This window comes from Cornus florida, unplaced genomic scaffold, assembly GCF_030987335.1.
Source record: "Cornus florida cultivar Cherokee Brave unplaced genomic scaffold, ASM3098733v1 CherokeeBrave_3.0.0_Hap2_Chr04, whole genome shotgun sequence".
Lineage (NCBI taxonomy): Eukaryota > Viridiplantae > Streptophyta > Magnoliopsida > Cornales > Cornaceae > Cornus > Cornus florida.
The window spans coordinates 102630531-102643539 of NW_026775574.1; positions in this window are offsets into that span (position 1 = coordinate 102630531).

The window sequence follows — 13009 nt, forward strand, 5'->3', positions numbered from 1 at the left end:
TCGTTTGCAATATAGTAAATTCTTTTCAACCTTTTTTATTTATTTTTTGTTTGTTCATTTTGTCTTTTTTTTACATTAGATTAGATGATCTTTTAACTGTATCAGTTCTCATGATGCAGATGAGATTTAAGTTACGATTTTATATAATGGAAAGCATTCGAATACACACTCAGTACATTGAATACAGTTCATTCCGATACCGAAGATTCGTTTTACAATCCAACTACCCCACCTGTTTAGTTCTTGCTAAAAGGTTGGATATTTTTTCTTGTTTTTCTGTCAAGACAATCATAAAATTCTGGAGCATGTTCTGGTAGCTTTAGAGATGGTGAAGTGTATAAAGATAAGATGGTGTGATGGGTATTTCTGAAAAACGGGACAAGAATGGCATGGGAGAGTCCCACTTGTGCTTGATGGTAACTTCAGGAAAGTGGGCCCATCTCTAAGGCTATATACTTTGGTGTTATGTATAGGTTAACTCCCTAGTGTTGCTATATAATACTACTATTCCAATTGGGTATGAAGATCCGTGGAATCTATTCCAATAGATTAGATAGGATTTGACTTTTAAGAGTTGTGGTCAAATTAACTTCAACAATTGTCAACTAAACCGGTACAAACCCATTATCTTATTGAGGAGGTTATAGAATATGCACCACAAGACCATCATGGATGATCATTAGCACAACCTACCATCTGCTTTGCCGAGTGAAGATAGACATCTAGTAAGTGTCGCATTGTCAGACTGATTGAAATGTTTTTTTAGTGTCTGAAAACACGTGTTCGAGTCTTATACTCTTTTTTTTTCTTTTTTTTTTTTCTTATAACAATTGACCACTAATATTTTTGTCTTCAAACAAAAATTGATAAAAGTTCTTGATCAGTTTTTTTTATCGACTGATGTAATTATTGTTCTTTAACATTTATAAGAGTTTTGTTGGGCACTATTTATTGGAGTCCGCATAAAAAAAAATTAATTTCCTAAATTTTTTTTATCGGCTTGTTATATTTCTTGATAAGAATTGCAAGAGTGTTACTGATACTGATTCATTTGCTCATACCACTCTTTCAACAGAAATATTTTGAACTCTGATTGAAGATGCAAGAAATACATCATTCTTTCTCTTTCTAAAATTCTTACACTTCAATAGAATCAAAAATCCCCCTTCTTATCCACCCGTAATGGTCTATTTATAGACCAGTACATATATTCTCACTAACTGATTACATTGGGCCTCTATTCAAGCGTTTTCTTCCTTTTGGGCCTGACTTTCCAATGGGCTTGATCTTCCTCAGTGGATCCTCCAAGTTCGGCTCATTCCGTGGTACTTTTGCATGGGCCATACTTCAATTGTTCGACCCGATCCCATGCCAGCGAGCTATAACCAGCCCATGCCACTTACTGCATCCTCAACTGCCCCCATAATTACTCCCTATTGATTAGGGGATAATTATTAGAGGCTGCTAATCATGACCTGACGGCTCGAGAAGATCGCGTGGGAGAATGGACGGTTAGATTTGGGGGTCAGCGTTTTGAGATTAAAAAAACTCCTCGCTTTCCTGACTCCTCGTCCCTCGGGTCCACCTTGTCTTTATAAGCCTCATAGATGTTCCATCGATTCTCTTTACCGTCTCCATCTCACTTTTTGTTGTTCGAATCTTCTTCGACGATTTTTTGCAAAAGATCCTCCTTCCAGCGACCTCGCAGTACTCTTTGCTGTTCTCACTTTCTGAGGTTAGTTTCATTTGCATTTTTCTTTTGGAAGACCTCTCTCTCTTCCTTAAAATCTTCATTCATTCTCACCATGACTGTAGATCTAGATGTTCTTCGCATGAAACTTCACCTCCCTGACGATGTACAAATTAGAAATGGCCCCAGAGAGGTGAATATTAGAACCGGTGCTGGCTTTCTTCCCAGCGAGGTTCTGTTTTCACTCCTTCATCTTAATCTCCTTAGGTTCCCCTTGCATCCCTTCTTTTGCTATGTTTTCAACAAACTAAAACTCTCCCCTCTGCAAGTAAACCCAAATTTCCTTAGGATTTTGTTTGTTATGCTACTTCTGATCCGTAACAGAGGTCTAGATCTGGACCTCATAGATCTTCTCCTCTGTTACAAGGTTAGCAAGATCAGAACTGATGAACCGTTTTACCACTTTTTCCTCATTGAGAGGAGGTCTATCTGCACAGATAAAATCAAATCCGAGAAGGGTTGGAGGAAAAATATAATTGGGGTTAGGGGAGCCTGGTTCCCTCCAGCTGCGGAGGATTTCCCTATCCCGAGCGCTTTTGGAGAGTGCTCCGTCTCTTCTTACAAGAAATACAAAACCCATAAGAGTGACTGTCCTTGCGAGATTTGCATTCCCCGTTTTTGTACTTTCTTGTGCCGTTCCTTAGGCATTCATTGTGATGATTTGAGCTACGGTGTGTGCAGGGATAGGGATAACTACCTGAAGCAGTACGTTCTGACCAATGTTCCCTCCTGCTCGGACCTCCTCACTTCAGACAACCTCCTCGCTCTCTCAGCCCTCGGCAAGATAATGAGTCAACTCCAGATCCCTTCCTTCGGTAGGAAGAAAACTGCCCCCAGGCCTGTTATCACCCATGCAGCAAATTTTTCACCAACTTCAGCATCTTCCTCTGCTACCCTTTCTGATACCACTCCTTCCACCGATCCAACCGTGACAGCTACTGACCCGGTCGCTAACACAGCGACAGCCAGTCCGAACGTGACCCCCTCTGTCAGCAATCTTCCTGGCTCTACTACTGCTTCCGCACAGGAAAAGGCAAGAGGAAAAAGGCACCAGCCTGATAGTGCCCTCAATGTTGATGATGTTCCTTCGTCACAGAGGGTCAGGTCCTCTGGGCCGAATGTGATATCTCTAGCAAGGCCCCCTCAGACTAGGCCCCCTACCCCTTCTGGGCATGCCTCCGCTTCAGGAACGACACCATGGAACCCTCACTTCATTCTAACAGACGGATCGTCTGTAAAATCGAACGAGACCATGTTCAAGGATGGTCAGACCGATATGGCATACTACAGGATCATGTGGACTCCCAAGGACATTGAGGTAGCCAAGGGTCTGTCTCAGAGGGAAGTGTTCAGCCGATTTCCCTTATCTGCCATGGAGGTAACTTCTGCCTCTTAGTCAATAAGTCTTTATACAGTCTTTACACTTAGTTTCTTCTAACCATCTGCTCGGCTTAACCAGTTGTCCTGTATATCTCTACAGACCCTGTACGGGATGATGGCTATGCAGGTTGAGCTTGTGAACGCCAAGGTTCGTGTGGTCTCTGACAGCCTTAATGCAGCGAACAAGGAGAATGATGCTTTGGCTGCTCAGAAGACCGGGTTGATGGTTCAGCTTGGTAAGGTTGAAAAGGAGAGGGACTCGCTGAGGAAGGAAACTGACTCTCTTCAGGATGAGAGGAATGCATTGCAGCTCGAAAAGAGCGTCTGGCATACCGAGCGGAAATCCCTTAAGGCTGAAAAAGAAGAACTGCTACGCCTTCTGAGTGATGAGCAATCCGCTCGAATGGCCTTTGAGAAAAGGGCTTTGGACGAGCGCAATGCTTTACTCGAAACCATTAGTAAGGTAAATGGTGGTATGCTAGCTCTGCATGCTCGGTTTTCTAGAGTTGGAGCCCTCAGATATGCTCAGGGGTTCCGAGAGGGTTATGCCGATCATGTTCCGGATGAGGGTTAGACTGGTTCTACCCCTAATGATGTTGACAAGGAACTGGAGATTGACTCTCCGGGTACTTATGCCGATCCAGACTCCATCGCTGCTGAGGGCATATTTGATGAGTGCCAAGAGATTGCCTCTTCCCGGATCACTCCCACTCCTTCTGCTGCTCTGACTTTGGACATTCTTCCTCTGTCCACCGTGACTCCATCTGTTACTACTGCTGAAGATAACCCTCAGCGGAATGATTCTTCCAACACTATTGAGGGTAGGACTCAACAGAACGATTCTGTCATTTACCTCGACTCTCCTCCTCGTGAGGATGGTGATACCAACAATAATGAGGAGACCGTCCAGCACCATCAAGAGGCTGACGAGGCAAACGCTTCTTAGTTAGAACTTTTTTGATGTATTGACTTTCATTCTTTTGTATTTTTGCCCTCTGTATACCTTATCGTTTTTGTAACTCTTTAAACTTTATTATTAATGAGATGGCCGACTTCTGATCAAACTCTTTTTGTAAATTCTTTGTTTCAACGATCTGATCTGATTCTTTCCTATTTGTCAGTGGTTGGCTTTCAGCTAATTTTTTGACGTTTGGCTCATAATGCCAGCTGCAGCTTATTTTGCTGACTGGTTGGCGCTTGGGTAGAACGCCACTTACCACTTTCATTCTTTTACTTCTTTTGGCAAGTTTTTGGCGTTCGGCTAATAGTGCCAGCTGCCACTTACTTTGCTTAGGTGCCTGACGCTCGGCTAGAATGCCACTTGCCACTTGGCCTTTTATTTCTTAGCAAGTGTTTGGCGTTGGACTCATAGTGCCATGCGATACCCCTCAGATCCGAGACACGGGTTGATCAGGCCCAGGCCCAAACCCGAGGGAATATCAAACAATTAAAGTATTTTAAAATGAACGTAGATGATCAAAAGAAACAATAAAGATAGAATAAAGCTGAAAGAAATAATAATAATAAAACCCTCTATGTATAACTGAAAAATGAAACTCCAATCCTCCAAAACTTCAAGGTTACAACTTGGGAATCCACTGGTGGACCCCTAATCAAAAGTTCAACTGAAACTGAAAACTGAAAATAGATAATGCTAGAAACATCGAGAGAAGTCCTACGTAATCAGATGAATGTGAGACTGTCCTCGACAAGCACGATCAAGCTCTAAGGCTGGAACCGTCCTGTACCTGAAAAAAATAGTAAAGGAGTGGGTCAGACCTACGAGCAAGTTCTAATCTAACTGCAATCCATATAGTGACCCGATACGCAGATACACCGTATACATCTCACAATATCTATCTAGTCCATACGTATAAATATATCCACACTAAGGGACATTCACTAGTCTATAATAGGGGTCTCAACCTGAATAGAAAGCAACATGCGAATAGGCACCCAAAGGTGGGCATGAGTACCTAGACCTAACAGGGTACACCTCAACCTATTATAACCAGTTACGCATCCTCCGCATATACGCACCCTAACCAACGAGTCTGAGACTCAAGCTCAACTCGTGGTACCATAACCATATACATAAAGTCCGTCCAAATCCAGGGTATGTAGTTCAACTATTTATTAAACTGACATACAATAAGCCAACTAGTTAGTCACTCAACTTATTCAGTTAATATGACTTAACTACCATCCGTTAATCCAGGAAGTCATCCAACTTGGTTACAGTTGATCTAACTTAAACACAATTAGGATTCGATATCTTTCAATCCATTCCATTAATCCATTAGGTTAGGTTTATGCGTTTTGAGTTAAACCGTCCATAGTATGTCACCGTCCCATACCGGTACATACAATTCTCCATATCCATGTAAATTACAACATATATAACAGTTCAATAATTTACAAACCAAAACCACCATCCAAATAATTGCAGAAACATATTTAAAGTTTCAGCAATTTAAATCCAAGCATTTAACCATATAGTTGCAGGAGACGATTTAATAAATCAACAACTAACATCCAGAGCATGCATAGACTAAATTTAATATGTCAAAGACTCCATCATGTATGTGAATAGGTTAAATAATCCTATTATTTTCCAATAATTTTTCTAAAACAATTTCAGAAGATTGTTTAATGTTTCATCAATTTAAATCCAAGCATTAGTTGCAGGAAACGATTTAATAATTCAGCAACTAGCCTCCTAAGCATACATAGATCAAAATAGCCTAAGCATGCATAGATCAAAATTAATAATTAAATGACCTTATCATGCATTTAAAAACAAGTTTTATAAACACATTACATTCCATCAAATTGCTGAATTTTAATTCAACAATTAATTTATCTTCCATTTGTTAACAACATAAGAAGTGCCTTAATTTTTACACTGTTTGTCCCAACAATTTAGAATTAAACCTTAATCAATTTAAGGTCTTATTAACACCCAAATTTATCCTTTTAATCTCTCTGTGGAACCCCAGAACCAACAGATTAAATCCCATGCTCCAATAGTATTAAACAGTACGTAGAAAACTAAAAAAAAACAAACAGAAAATAAAAATTGAAGATGGAGCCTGCTCCAAATTTTGGGAGCAGACTCTTTTAGCCTAGAGCCGGCTCTAGGAGTCCTTAGAGCCGGCTCTACTTATTGTGGGAGCCAGCTCCCACATCCATGGAGCCGGCTCTCACCTCCTTTGAGAGCCTCTGTCCCCGTTGCTTCGTTTCAGTCCGTCTGCTCCTCTCTGATCAATTTTTACCACTCTGTTGGTTTCTAAAACTAATCTAAGGAGTCTTAATTGAGTCTAGAAGCATCCCCAAGGTTACTTACAATAAATTTGAAAACAATTACAGAGTTTAAACAAAACCATTAAACTAGCATGTTTGGAAAACAACATTGGAACAAGTTTAAGAAAATTTCAGTTCACTACCAAACCCTCTGTTCCTCTTCACCACTGAACCTAAGGATCTTATATCAATCCTAATAACATCCCATGGTTCATTCACAGAGATTAAAAACAATTCCAAAAACTAGAGTTACAACAGAGCAACATGCATAAAGAACAGAAAACTATAACGAGCCATGCATGAACTGTAACAGAATGGTTTTCAACATAAACAGATCATTCATACGACATATATTAAACATATATCTTCCAGTTATTGATTGATTAAACCCTAGAGATTATCTAGGTGCACAGAACACGAATCAAAGAGAAGGAGAGAGAGAAGAACTTGCCTGTGATTTCAATTATGAAATCCCTGTGTCGTCTCTAAGTTTTCCGGCAATTCTGAACGCCGTCAAGCTTCCTGTAACTCCGTCTCTAATCCTTACTTAACCTCCTTGGTCCTCTCTGTACAATTCCTCTTAAGCCTCACTCTGTTTCCCACAACTGCTCTCTGTTTCTCTCTCTGTATCTTTGGTATGTGAATAGGGTTTTTCCAACCCTTGAGACAGATTATAACCGTATATATATAGACGTAAAAATCCTAAACCCTAATCCTTGTTCAATTAGAGTCAGAGCCTTAACTCTAAGCCTAGTCGACCCATGAACCTATCTTTGTTACCATAGTGCGACTTACCTATACGTGAATTGCAACCCAGAGCTAACTGTAACTTAAACCATAATTAATTCAACAAAAATCGAATTAAATAGTTAAATACACTTAACTAATTAATTCCAATTAAATAACTAACTTAAACAATTAAAAACACTTAACAATAAATGCCAATTAAATAATAAAAGATTAATTACTTAATTCAATTTAAATACATGTCACATGGGTAAACAATTAAATAAAATTAATAAAGACAAATAATTAAACCAAATAATCACGCAAAAATACAATAAAAATAATAAATAAATGCCGAGACTATCCTTTTAAAATTAGGGGTATTATATGCCAGCTGCCACTTACTTTGCTTAGGTGTCTGGCGCTCAGTTAGAATGCCACTTGCCACTTGGCCTTTTATTTCTTAGCAAGTGTTTGGCGTTCGGCTCATAGTGCCAGCTGCCACTTACTTTGCTTAAGTGCCTGGCGCTCGGCTAGAATGCCACTGGTCACTTGGCCTTTTACTTCTTAGCAAGTGTTTGGCGTTCTACTCATAGTGCCAGCTGTCACTTACTTTGCTTAGGTGCCTGGCGTTCGGCTAGAATGCCACTTGCCACTTGACTTTGCCATTTTTACTTACTCAACCTCTTAAAGAGGAATATTATTTTTATAAATCTCAGAAACTTGTACATTCGCCTGTATTCAATTGAAAATGAACAAAATTTAATATTGAAATTTAACTTTTTATTGATAATACCTTTTCAGAGAAGTAGCATTCTAAGGCTTGTTAACCAGCCTTCCGGCCATGGTCTCTAAGGTATATGCCCCTTTCCTATGGCTTCTGTAATTCTGTATGGACCTTCCCATGGTGGCATCATCTTTTTGACTATCCCCACCTTCTTTTTCAGAACCAGATCACCCGGTCTAAAGTCTCTATGCTTTACTTTTTTGTTATGGCTATTCGCAAGCGTCTGCTGGTAGGATGCGAGCCTTACCGCCGCTGCATCTCTATTTTCCTCCAACAAATCGAGGTTAAACCTCAACATACTGTCATTATGCTCTCGGTTCCATGCCAAGCTTCGAACAGTCGGAACCAAGTGCTCGACTGGTATAACTGCCTCGGTACCTTACGCCACGGTGAATGGGCTTTCTCCAGTTGGTCGCCTTGGGGTCGTTCTGTAAGCCTATAGGACGTTCGGCAGTTCATCTAACCATTTTCCTTTCTTTTCTTCAAGCTTCTTCTTGATACAAGCAAAGATTGTTCTATTTGTGATTTTCGCCTGTCCATTGGCCTGGGAGTGACTTACTGCCGCCAGCTTTTGATTAATTCCATATTCCTCCAACAACCCTCTTACTTGCTTACTGTCAAGGTTGGTCCCATTATCCATGACGATTGACCTCGGAACACCAAACCGGCAAATAATATTACTCCAAATGAATCGTCTCACATGAATTTGAGTAACGCTCGGGTAGGGCGGTAGGGCTCTGCTTCCACCCACTTAGTAAAGTAATCTGTAACTAGCAGCACATACTTGTTCTGAGCTCTTGCAGTTGGTAGAGGACCAACCACATCCATCCCCCACCGTGCGAAAGGCCACGGTGTGGCCATTACGTGCAAGTCGTCAGGTGGTTGGTGAATCAGTGGTCCGAACCTTTGGCACTTATCGCACCTTCTGGACAATTCTTTCGCATCTCGCGACATGTTCGGCCAGAAGTACCCTTGCGTCTTTGCTTTGTGCGCTAAAGATCTTCCCCCTGAGTGGTTTCCGCATACACCTTCATGAATAGCTCGTAGTATCTGCCGAGCCTCTGTGGGGGTGACGCACTTTAAGTACGGTCTAGAAAAAGATCTTCTGTACAACTGGTTATACACTACGGCGTACTTTGCAGCATTCGCTTTGATTTTCCTAGCCTCATCTCTTTACTCAGGCAGAGTACCATCCGGGATGTAAGTTATGATCGGATCAATCCAGCTTGGCTCATATGGAATAACATTCATTTGCCAAGGATCTGAGCCCGAAGGTTCTTCGAAAATGGATGGCTAGTTTAATATTCCTACTGGAATCACCCTTGCCAATGTTTCTCCCGAACCCGAGGCACTACATGCTAGCCGATCGGCATCCTCGTTATGCTCCCTCGGAATTTGAATGAATTCAATTTTTTCAAAGTTTTTGGCCTCCCGCATAACAGCAGAATGATATGCTTCCATCGTTTCATCCTTGGTTTCATACTCGCCATTCACCTGCCGAACGATTAACTGCGAGTCACTAAAAATAGTCAAATTCTTGACCTTCAGCTTCTTGGTAAGCTTAATTCCTGCCAGCAATGCTTCATACTCCACCTCATTGTTCGTGGCTCCGAATTCAAGCCGAAGCGCTTGACTTAAGGATGTACCTTCTGGCGTTTGCAGTTTGATCCCAATGCCTGCACCCATCTGATTCGAGGATCCATCGACGAAGAGTTTCCATAAGCAACCATGAAGGTCTTCCTCCATGTCCTCTGAATCACATTCTAGTAAAAAATCTGCCACCGCTTGCCCTTTGACTGCTCTTATGGGTTCATATGTGATATCAAATGAGCTTAACTCTATGGCCCACTTCGTCATTCTTCCTGAGAGATCTGGTTTGTGCAGGATTATTCTGATAGGGAAAGTGGTTAGAACGATGATATGATGGGATTCAAAATAATGCCTGAACTTTCTTTTCGCATGCACTAGTAAGAGTATCACCCGCTCTGCCTTTGAATAACGTCTTTCGGCCTCAGTCATTGTCTTACTAACGTAGAACACTGGATATTTCTTCCCTTCTGCATAGCGGATCAAAACACCACTTGTCGTGATGCTGGATACTCCGAGATATAAAAATAGCTTTTCGCCCGGTTCTGGGCCTGACAGGACCGGAAGGTTCTGCATATACTTTTTTAGAGCAGTTAACGCTAGACGCTGTTCATCCCCCCAAACTTGCCTGCCGTGGCTTCGTATTGTGTCAAAAAATGGTTTGCACCGATCTGACAATTTGGAAATGAACCGGCTCAATGTAGCGATCCGTCCCGTAAGTGTTTGCACTTCTTTGACTGTCGTTGGTTCGGCATTCTTAGTCAGAGCTTCTGCTTGGGCAAAGCTTGCCTCGATGCCTCTGAGATTAACCACGTGCCCCAAGAATTGGCCAGAACTTACACCGAATGAGCACTTAGTTGGATTGAGCTTTATTCCATATTGCCTCAACACATCAAATACATCTCGTAGATGTTTCACATGGTCAACTTTCTTCTTACTTTTTACCACCATGTCATCAATGTAAGCTTCCACTGTCTTCCCTATTTGTCTCTTAAAATTTTTGCTAATAAGTCTTTGGTAAGTTGCTCTGGCGTTCTTCAGTTCGAATGGCATGACTTTGTAGCAATACGTCCCACGTTCGGTAACGAAAGAAGTTTTTTCTTCATCAGCAGGGTCCATGGGGATCTGATTATAACCTGAATAAGCATCTAAAAAGGTCCAACGTTCATATCCAGTAGTTGCATCCACCATTTGATCAATCTTTGGCAGCGGGAAGCTATCCTTCGGGCAGGCTTTATTTAAATTGGTGAAATCAATGCACACTCGCCATTTCCCATTTTTCTTCTGCACAACGACAACATTTGATAACCAGTCAGGGTAGTACACTTCTCTTACAAACCCCGCATTAAGCAGCTTGTCAACCTCCTCGGCAATGATCCGGTTGCGCTCGGGAGCAAACCGTCGCTGCTTCTGCTTTACAGGTTTTGCATTGGGATTAACGTTCAAGGAGTGACAAGATACAGAAGGATCGATCCCTTGCATATCTAGGTGACTCCATGCAAACACGTCTGCGTTTTGAGACAAGAAATTAACTAACTCCTGCTTCTCCTCCTCAGCGAGTCGTTCCCCCACTCTGGCTGTTCGTTCCGGTCGGAACTGATCGATCTGCACATCAAACAGGGTTTCTTCAGTCAAGTCCACTGGCTCCTCCCCCCCATTCTACTTGGAGAGAGGCTCCTGTAATTGCTATCTCGGACTTGCTGAACTATTGGGAGCTTTCCCCTTTCTGGCATGTTTCAGCATTACTGAATAACATTCTTTAGCTGCAACCTGGTCCCCATGAATGTCAATCACTTTGGTCTCGTCTGGCCCCAGGCATCTCATCACCTGATGCAGAGTACAAGGAATACCTTGAACTCTGTGGATCCATCCTCTGCCCATCAGAAGATTGTAAGAGGGATGAATTTCAACAACCACAAAGGTTTCCATCAGAACCCTCTCGGCAGCATGTACCGCTACCTCCACCGCACCGACAGGCTCCACTCGTTTTCCGTCAAACCCTAGTAGAAGATTCCCGGTGGATTTCAGCCGATCCCGTTTGATCTCGAACCGATCAAATGTGTCCCTTGGCATGATGTTCGCACTATTTCCAGGATTAATCAGAATTCTACGCACCAAGCATTTGGCCACTGTCAAACTTACGACCAACGGGTCCTCATGAGGGATCTAAACACGCAATAGATCTGTTCCGTCAAACTTTATCTGCATTGATGCGCTCTGTTGGTGCAGAGTGTTTACACTGCCTATCCTTCTCTTTCATCTGACTCTTCAGTAGGCTCTGGCCGACCGTGAATTGCATTGATTATTCGAACTGGTTGCGTGTTGTGACAATTCGACTTCTGATTCCTCTTCACGTACTCCATTGGTCGGTTCTGTTCCACCGCTGGGCCTTGAATACAACTTGCGAACTCCCCTCTGGCTATCAGCATCTCTACCTATCTCCTTAGGTTCCTGCATTCGTTAGTCTGATGGCCAAAGTCAGAATGAAATGCACAGTGCTTAGACTGATCCCTCTGTTTGAGGGGTTGTCTGATTAGTAAAGGAGGTCAGAACTTATCTTTATTTTCTCGGTATAGTCTTGCTAAGGTAACTTTCAATGGAGTAACTAGCTATTCCTCTCTGGGCCTTTTCTCAGATTTCCACGAGGAGCGCTGCGGCTAAACCTGCTTTTGCTTGATCTTTGCTTTGGTCTTTTCTTCTGTGGATATGACGAATGTCTTCAGAGCATTTGCCGCCTCTTCTTCTTCCAAGCGTACAAATCCATCGGCTTTTTCATTAAATTCATCCATAGTTTTCGGCATGTTCACCACCAGGCTTGTGTGGAATGGGGTGCCACGGGTCATAGCCAGTATAAATGCTTGAACTGCCGTTGAAGGGTGACATTCAATCACCATGCTCTTGGTAAGGTTAAACCTGGTTAGGAAAGCTTGGAGACGTTCATCAGCATGCTGCTTCATTGTGAATAGGCTCGAAATATCTTTCGCTGGACGCTTATTTCCATAATATTGGCTTATGAACCAATCACACAAGTTTCAGAAACTATCCACTGAGCCCTTCGGCAGGTTCTTGAACCAATTTAGAGCTGGTCCAACTAGACTTGTAGGAAAGCACTTGCACATCAAAGAGTCATTCTCAGTGTTCAGAGCCATTTTCAACTGGATGTGATACACATGATCGATCGGATCGGTCGTTCCGTCGAACAGAATGAAAACGGGCATGGAAAATTTCCTCGGACTCGGAGCATTCAGAATCTCATCGGTGAACAGTGAATCAACGGTTCGAGCTGCTGAACGGAGTGCTTCATTTTCCCTCTGGAACCCCGTAGTTGCTCTCTGGTCTACAGACCTCCTCTCTGAGCCGTGATAGTCGAACGTCGTCATGGAAGGCCGATAAGTCGGATCGAATGATCTGTCCTCAACAAAGTCTCTGCGCCATGGAGGCATAGCTTTGTGACGATCCAACTCTATTGCTTCACC